Raw genomic sequence first — 9,609 nt, 5'->3', positions numbered from 1 at the left:
AAGCAGACTATTTTCTCTTATGTTTTGTTTAGGTTTGTGTTTCTCATAGTTTCTCCCGTGCATTTTAATTCTTCTGTGTAACATGACTAATGTGAAAATGTGTTTAATAGGAATGTATGTGTAAAGCCTATAGAAGATTGCATGCCCTCTTGGAGAGGAAGGAGAAAAGGAGGAGGACACAATTTAAAGCTTATGGAAGTGAACATTGAAAGCTGAAAACAAACTAATAAATTTGGAAGAAAAAATGAAAAAATAAAATGAAAATGTTATGCTTTAATTTGAACTCCAGATCTAGAATATATTTCTGAAAAGATAATTAGTCTAGATAAAGAAGAAATAAGGAAATTACCCTAGATAAGGAAGCAGTGGTTACAAAGATCCAGAGAGGCATCATCATTTTTCCTTTTTTTTTTTTTTTTTGAGGAGAAGGAAGTTAATAATGTGGTAGATCAGGAGAATGCTGTAGATAGCGTTTACTTAGATTTTAGCAAAGCATTTGATAAAGTTTTCATGTTCTTCTTCTAAAAATGATGGAAATATACAGGTTAGACTGTCATACAATAGGTGGATTTAAAACATATTGACTGACCATATATAAAGGGTCATTACTGAAGGTTTAATGGCAGTTTGGAAGAAGGCACCACTATACGCTGATCTCATCAGCTCACAAATGAGGATTGTATTCTTTCTAGAAGACATGTTTGAGCTGGAGACTACTCAAGGGAGAGAAACCAGGATGGTAAGAATAACAAGTCGCTGCTATGTGAGGATGGATTGAAGGAAATGGAGATATTTAGGCAGGAGAACAGAAGACATAACAGGTGATTTCAAGTTGTCTTATGGACTACTACTAGAAATAGAAAGTCACTTTGTTCTGTTTTGTTCCAAATGACAAGATGAAGAGCAAGAGATTAAAGTTTAAAAATTGAAAATATAGGTTTAAAGTAAGAAAAAAAATTTCCTCAAATTAGAACTGCCCCAGAGTAGAATGGAACACCACAGCATTCCATTGAATGGTTCCCTCTCACAGAAAATCTTCAAGTAAAAATTGGATAACCACATACTGCACATGGAATTCTTTTTCAGATTGGGGTTGTGTTTGTTCTTTGTTCTCAAAGAGGACCATGACGTCAAGATGATGACATGACTTACAGTTAACTTTGATTTGAGTGAGGGAGGCTGTGCAAGGTCACCAACTTCACATTCTTTTCCTGAGCCTTCTGGGTCCAGTGTCCTGATATTCATCAGGACGACTGGAGATGGCCCAGGATGCAATGTGAGACCCTGGCCCTTTCAGGTTAAGGTCTCATCACATTCTTACTTTGGGTGAGATACACTCATTCAATGAATAGACTTCTTTAATTAGTTTCTCAAGAGATGGCCCCTTTACTAAAAAAAAAAAAAAAACAAAATCAAACTGGGGAAAACCCTCAGGGTTCCTGGGTAAAAGAGAAACAGCTGCTAATTAGCAATTATATTTGCTCTATGCTAGGTGGGTAGGGACTTGTTATCCAGTCTATGAGCTCCAGAGTTAGTTGAGTTTAAGGCTTGGTCTTTGAGCAACAAATGTAACCAGTAAACCCAAAGGAAAAAAGGCAGCTTTTGGCCACGGAGTGTACCTTCGCCTGGGTAGAACACCAGAGGAAGGAGAGGAGAGGAAAGAGACAAAGAAGAGAGGAGAGGAGAGGAGAGGAGAGGAGAGAGAGGAACTACCACTCACTCACAGGTTGTGTTTGTCCTTCATTCTCAAAGAGCACCCTGACATCAAGATGATGACATGACTTGCAGTTGACTTTGATTTGAGTGAGGGAGGGTTGTGCAAGGTCACCAACCTCAATTTTTTTCTTCTGAGCTATCTGAATCGAGTAGGCTGATAGTCATCAGGACGACTGGAAATGGCCCAGGATGCAATGTGAAACCTGAGATTGGGGATGGACAATATGACTACTGAAATCCCTTCAAATTCTGAAATTATGTGACCACTTCTCAAGGATGTGGGTTGACCTGAGGTTCCTTCTAACTCTAATATTCTATAATTCAACGGGAGAGAGAATAAAATCTTGTGTTATAGTGAGAAACACTTCTGACCTTGGGAATAAGATATTGTCTAAATTGAACATCTTGTGTCACTGCATGGGGCAGGTTGGTGGGAATGAGGTCAATGTATCGCTGTACCTCATGAACCACAGCATTGGTGTAAGGCATCTTGTTTCTGTCCTCCATGCAGGGACTTCGATTTCGGCCAATCACACAATCTATTTCTTCATGAATTTTTCCTGTCACAACATGAATGAAAATTAATTTCAAAGGTTAAAAATTAATGTCATATCTTCTCCGATTTTTCACCAAGGGCTACATTGGTAAATAATGTACTTGACCCTCACATTGTCATAGTTAGATTGATAGATAATATATAGATAAACACATATGAAAATTCCATTTTAGTCTCTTTAGGCAGCTGAGAACATCTTGATACATCTCTGCCCCATGCCCTCAGGACAGGCTCAAATTGTCCTTAAAAAATACAAGCCAAGCAGCACTTCATCAAGGAAATGAAGAGGGATCTCAGTAAGGACCTCTTTCAGACTTCAGAGTGACCAACCATAGGCACAAGGTACTGACCTGCCAGCTCTATGAGTGACAGGAATCCAGGTGCACTAGCTCCTCCTGTGCTCAGGCAGGATCAATGAGCTATCAGGAACTAGTGCCTCTGGATCATTCAGTTCCCTCCAGTTCTATCACTGGACTACAGCCTCTATAACTATCACTATTTCTGTGCCTGTCTCTAATAATAACTCACAATTACTTAACACTTAACTAAGTTTCTTTGAGGTAGTAGAAGAGGAGGAGGAATGAGTAGACTCAAATGTGTAATTGCCTAAATATATGAAAATGAGAACAGATAAGTTTGTAAGTATAGTCTCAAAAGACCATGAAGCCCTCTCATGCTGATCAATTACCAATGTGTGTTATGAGCCTGTTATCCCACCTGTTATCTCAGGGTGTTTCAGGAGAAGCAGGAGTCCATATCTCACGGTGGTTCTAGTTGTCTTTGTGCCTGCACCAAACAGATCACTTGCAGTACAGACCAAGTTTTCAATGGTAAATTCAGACTGTAGTTGTTGTTTTTCCTAGGAATAATTTGGTATGATTAATTAGAAAGGAAGGGAGGCAGCAGGGCACAATGAAAAGCATGATGGATTTAGAGGCAGAGGACCTTAGTTTGAATCCCAGTTCTGATAAAAAAAAAAAAAAACAAACAAAACCCTTTTGGGGGGAGGCAATCAGGGCTAAATGAATTGACCAGATTTGCACAGCCAGTAAGTGCCCAATGGCTGGATTTGAACTCCAGTCTTCTTGACCAGTGCTATCCACTGTACCACCTTACTGCCCCCAGCCCCATCCCACCTCTGATTTTGACTTTGGGCGAGTCATTTAACCTTTTTATGCTTCAGTTTCCTCATCTGTAAAATGAGGTGGTTGGATTCAATGACCTCCAAGATCTCTTTCAATTTCAAAACTATAATCCTATAAATTAATTATGTATTAACAATCTGAAGTAGAACAAGAAGTTGACAATTATCAAGGCAGTTTGGATGTTGCAGATCATATACAGGGGAGAAAGACAGAGAGGAATGGAGACAAACACAGAGACAGAAAGACAGACAGAGGCAGAGAGAAAGAGAGAGAGAGAGAGAGAGAGAGAGAGAGAGAGAGAGAGAGAGAAAGGGAGAGGGGGAGAGAGAGAGAGAGACTAGACCTGCAATTTCACTGGCACAGGGAATATTCAGGTAAAAAAAATTTCTCTGCCAATGCAATCTGCCCTTTCTCTGAAAAACATAGTCTCAAGAGAGTTTCCTAGCCCTAAGACCCTGTAAGGTTAAGTGACTTGTCCAGGATCACATGGACATTCTGTGTCAGAGAGGAGGCTTGAACTCAGTTTTGCCTGGCTCTGAAGTCAAGCTCTTTGTCCTTTCCATCAGACGTATTAAACTCTCAACCCTCAGGCCACAAGCAGTTAGCAAAACTAAGTGGGGCCCAAACCAGATAACAAGGTAATTGGGAAATGTTTAGCAAAACAAATAAAGGTACAATACAACAAAGATAATGTTAATCTGTGGGATTTCTAAATTAATATAATGCCTAATGGAATTCATTTCTATTCATGTTTGACACAACTATAATCTATCATGCTATCTTTCAAAAGATCTATACCTATATGGTATAAATAAATAATATATGTAGATATACACAGGCAGCTAGGTGGTATAGTGGATTGAATGCTGGACCTAGAGTCAGGATCTTCCTGAGTTCAAATCTGGCCTCAGACACTTACTGGCTGCATGAGCCTGGACAAGTAACTTAACTCTTTCTGACTCAGGTTCGTCATCTGTAAATGATCTGGAGAAGGAAATGGAAAACCACTCCAGTGTCTTTGTCAAGAAAACCCAAAATGGAGTCATGAAGAGTCAGACATAGCTGAAATAATTAAACAATAAACACACAAACACTGTATAAATGTAAGCTATTATAATTTCCTCTTGATTTACTAAGCTAATAAATCCTGTTAATCTATATGAGTTTAGTGAGATAAACAGGATTTATTAGTTTAGCAAATGAAGGAAAAAATTATCAACTTATATATGTATATATATATACATATGTAACAATTTTTTTAAAGGGGTCTATGTTTATTTTCCCACTTTATCCTCATCAGAATACTGTGATAGAGGTAGTGCATTATTATCATCATTTAACTGATAAGGAAATTGAGACACTATACGCTTTGCTCTTGACCATAAGATGCTGGTATTAATGAAAAGCCACCACTGAGTTAAGCAACTGAATATAAAACAAATATTCTGTGGACAGAGGATAAGAAAGGTAAAAACAAAGGAATAACAGGGAGGTGCTAGAGGACACAACTCAAGTTCAAATTAACCAAGGCCTAATCCCACTGAGGGGGGGAAAAAAGCATATGCCATTCTTAAGATTCTCACACATGAAACAGCATTGCAAAAGACTATTATGTGGAATTGTTCTAAAAATCCTTTATCTCTTCTAAATATTTGTCCTCTTTCATATTCCCTCATCCACCAATGAGGTTGAAATCTGTGGGAGAATATACCTGAGGAAAGAAGGATTTTCCTTCTTAGTTATGTTGCCATATTGCTAGATTAAATGTGTTTTCTGGTTGGTATAGTAAGAAAACCATAAGTGGTGACTTCAGAATACACTTCATTTCTTTAATTGGGTCATTGATCCATTTCAGCATGTCCATCAGGATATCTTTTACCTTTTGCCATATTTCTGGTACTTTCAGGACTTCATTTACTCCATGTGAATTACTAGCATATTACTTGTTCTAGTTTGGTTTTTAATTTGGTAGATTTTTTTTCTTTATGTAGCTTTTCAATGATTTTTCTTCCCATTGGTTTTGCTTCTTCTTATTTGTAGAGGAGATGAAAAATGAGGAGCCACTAACTCCACCTTCCTGACTATAAAAACCACCATCTTCTCCCCAAGTACCTACCATAGCAGCTCCTCCACTCCAATCATACTGCTCAGATCAAATCTCCTTATACCACATTGTCTTTGCAGAGTCCTGAAATGTCCTGTCCAGTACTCCCTGCCTAACTCTAAGATCTCCTTCAAGATGCAAATCAAAATCTAATTCTTCCAGAAGGAAGCCTTATGTTAACCTTCCCCAAATATTATATGTCTTGCTAATTTCAAATTCCTTCATCACCTAAAAATCATCAATTTATAATCTACTTTGTCTTTTTGTACACATTCCTGATATTCATTCTCTTGTCCTTACATGTGCTTCCTTCTTTCTGTTGGCTTAGAAGTGCATTTATGGCTAGGACCCTATCTTCTAATTCTTCTGTCTGCTCCATATAGTGCTCTGAGCACGCTACAATTAATATATGATTATTTACTGCTCTGTGATTGTGAATGTGTCAACCTCTAATACACAAGCCATTTCTTGTACAAGAACTGAGATTCAGACCTGCAGCGTACACTGTACCTGCTCCATTTTCATCAGGAAACAGTCAATGAAGTCCCAAGGTTCACTGGGGTCCAGTGTCCTTTGATGTTCCTTGACTTCTTCCAAAATAAATTCGTAGAATGAATGAAAATTTTAATTACTTTGTGATGAGATCCCGGGAGAGATGGAAAAGAATTGTAGACCTAAAGAGAAGAATTTTATATCATACTTTATTAAAAAGAGAAAATAATTCTCTTTTGTAGCATTTGGTTAATGCTCAGAAGAAGGCTGAACAAGGGTGGGACAACTGCCTTTTGCAAAATAGTGACTTTTCTCATCATTTCCTATATATATATATATATATATATCCCAAAAATATTTTAGTATGCTATTTCTTGGTTGCCTGACACTCCCTTGGTCTTCACTCTCAATTCTTACTTTCAATGGAAATGTTGTCATCCTTTCTTATTATGAGATCTTATAAGAGTTCTATTACCTTCCATTGGGATATCTAACTCATCTGGCTAACCTGATCCAAACTCAAGTGCTCAAGGGAAAAGTAAGTTTTTTTATTGCAATATGAATTTTAATATTCAGTCCCTGAGACAGTGGTAAACTCCTTCAGGGAGGGGCCTCATAATGTCCCTCAAATCACATCACATACAGGTGACCTTCTCTCTCTTTAGTCCCTCTCAGTGAAGAAGCATATGTGAACCCAACCCAGCATAGCCCTGTTGAACCTCCCAAAGGAATGCATGATGAATTCTAGCCTTGTTCCTTGAAGTAGTTTCTTTGAAGCAATGAAAAGACAATATCTTAAGATCCAAAAGGAGAGAACACTTCTCTCACCTGAATCCATGGGGAACTTACAATCTTGGTGTTTTCTTCTAAAAGCTTTATTAAATATAGAAATTTCTTATCTTTATATTCAAATTGTTTTTGGAAAATGATAGAGCAGATTACATTGCAAGGAGCACGTCCAAGGATGAATGTGGAATCACATGGTAATCCTAAAGAAGAAAGAGAGAGCAAGAGTTTAATGTTGCCACTGTGATCAAAAGGAAGGCTTACCTTCCTTGAGGTAGTACCTGACTGTCCTGCTTTCCCCTCTAGCTTATATTCTTGCTGACATTTATTTGGCACAGTGTATCAGTAAGCACCCCAACATTAACAGGGGAACCTGCTACCACAGGTTTTTAGATCTGCATTCATAAAAGAAAAGCAACTTTCAAGGGGTTAACAATCACTTTAACCAAGCACATGTATCAATCCTTTAGTCAAGCACATATATCATTCACCTAGTTTAGGGGAGTCAACACCTTGAACCTCAAAGTAATCAACAGACATGGCTTCTTCCGTCTGACAATAATTCAACAGACAGGTACAGCTGTCTGACCAGTTACCAGAGAGGTAAGTACAACATCTGGGTTCTTAAAGGCAGGGGGGCTCCTCAGCAGCTTCCCAGAGTCCTCATCTGGCACTCAAACCTTCTTACCAAAATTAAGCCCCCAAATAAAACAGCACTGCAGAGTCTTTATATACTTTTTAGAGTCAGAGGGCATCACATCCCTTGAGAACCAGTGCCTCATTAACAAAAGGTGTGAACCTCCTTACAAATCTTCCCAGGCCAGACAATGAGTGGAAAAGATCCTCCTCAGTCACATTCAAATAGAGGTATAATACCTGATTATACTAAAACAAAAATAGCAAAAGATCCTACTTTACTTGCTTTCACACACAGTCAGGTTCAAAATAAACCACCCTTTAAAAAGCATCTGATAAGATCCACTTAAGAATTTTAAGTGCAGATAGAATAATTCCCATTTTATAGATGAGGTTGCTGAGGCTCAAGAAAATTAGCTGATTCATGCCACAACTAGGAAGGATCAAGAAGTGGGATTGAACCCAAATGCTCTCCTTGCTCCAGATATGGTACTCTTCTACCATAATGCATCATTTCCCATTTCTAATTTTTCCTTTTATACTTCATGTCTACTTTTTAAATTATACTTCATTTTTTGCAATCAGCAATCCCAGGATGAGGGTTGCAGGAACTGGGCAGGAAGCCTTGCTATTCCAAATGCTCCTAATTTCAGGGTCCCAAGCTGTCAAAGGACTGATGATGTCAAAATGATGATGGTAGGTTGCTTTGACTGACATATATTGGCTTTTGTCTCTCCCTCAGGGTGCCCTGTGGCTGTAGCCTGCTAGTCCATCTACCTTATGAATAGACATTGGATGGCACTTGGCTGGCAATTGGTAGAGATGGCTAGCCCCTTCTCCACAGAAGCAACTTCTCCAGATGGCAGCTGTGAGGGATGGACAAGTACCAATGACCTTGAGATTGCTGCCACTCTTGTGGCCCTTTTACTTACCTACCTATTGGCAGTAGCTGGTCATCAGTCATTGCTAGTGGTAATCAGAAAGATGGATACCTTCTCTGCACTGATTTATCCTCTCATTGAGAAATGTAGAGAATGACCCAAAAGTGATTTGAAGGTGGGGAGGACACTGCTATTCCCTAGGTATAAATTGGATAATTTTGGTTATATTAAATTAAAAAACTTTTGTACAAATAACACAAATGTAAACAGGATCAGAAGGAAAAAAGGAAGTAGGGAAAACTATATAGATAGTTTTTCAAATAAAAATCTCATATTTTAAACATATGAAGAACTTTGTAATATTTATAGGACTATGAATCATTCCCCAATTGATAAATGGTCAAAGGATATGAACAGAAAGTTTTCCAATGAAGAAATCAAAACAATTTATAATCATAAGAAAAAAGTGTTCTAAATTATTATGATGATGAGCTCAATAATCTTAGAGAAGTATGGATAAATTTGTACAAAATCATGAACAGTGAAATTATCAATACCAGGAGAACATTGTACACAGTAACAACAATATTATTTTAAGAAAAATTTTTGAGTGAAATCATCATTTTGACTGTTAAGAATTCCCCAATTAATTACAAACGACATATGAAGAAAGATGCTGCTAGCATCCAGAGAAAGAATTGAGTATTAGAAGTATGTGTAGAATGATTTTACATATATGTGTGTATGCATGTATAAATACACATAACTGTGTCTAATGCTAGCCACCTCTAGGGTGGGGAGATGGAGGGAAGAGAAAAAAGGGGAGAAAATAAATACACATAACTTTATTACATATTTAAAAGGAAATTGTGGTTGTGTTTGTCCTTCATTCTCGAAGAGCACCATGACAGCAAGATGACTCCATGACTTGCAGTTGACTTGGATTTGAGTGAGAAAGGGCTGTGCAAGTTTCCCAGCCTCATTTTCTCCTCCAGAGAGAAGTCCAGTGGGCAGATATTCATCAGGACTACTGGAGATGGCCCAGGATGCAATGTGAGATCCTGGCCATTTTAGGCTAAGGTCTTATTCCATTCTCACTTTGAGTGAGAAACACTCATTCAATTAATAGGTTTCTTTAAGTAGTTACTCAAGGGATGACCCTTTAATAAAAAAATCAAACTGGGAGGGGAAGACCCTTAGAGTTCCTGGGTAAAAGAGAAACAGTTACTATTTATTATTTACTAATTACTAAATAAAAAAGTATTTCTTCTTTTGAAAATTGATTTTCCATAA

At 37.9% G+C, this 9,609-nt stretch overlaps 1 pseudogene; it reads right to left on the bottom strand.

The window, feature by feature from the left end:
* Window positions 1-266: 266 nt before the first annotated feature.
* Window positions 267-8,399, bottom strand: LOC140511864 (cytochrome P450 2C19-like; annotated as a pseudogene).
* Between the last annotated feature and the right edge of the window lie 1,210 nt (window positions 8,400-9,609).

Source organism: Notamacropus eugenii, chromosome 1 (genome assembly GCF_028372415.1).
Source record: "Notamacropus eugenii isolate mMacEug1 chromosome 1, mMacEug1.pri_v2, whole genome shotgun sequence".
NCBI classification, from domain to species: domain Eukaryota; kingdom Metazoa; phylum Chordata; class Mammalia; order Diprotodontia; family Macropodidae; genus Notamacropus; species Notamacropus eugenii.
The sequence above is the reverse complement of the archived record's forward strand: the minus strand, read 5'-3'. Positions and strand labels throughout refer to the sequence as shown.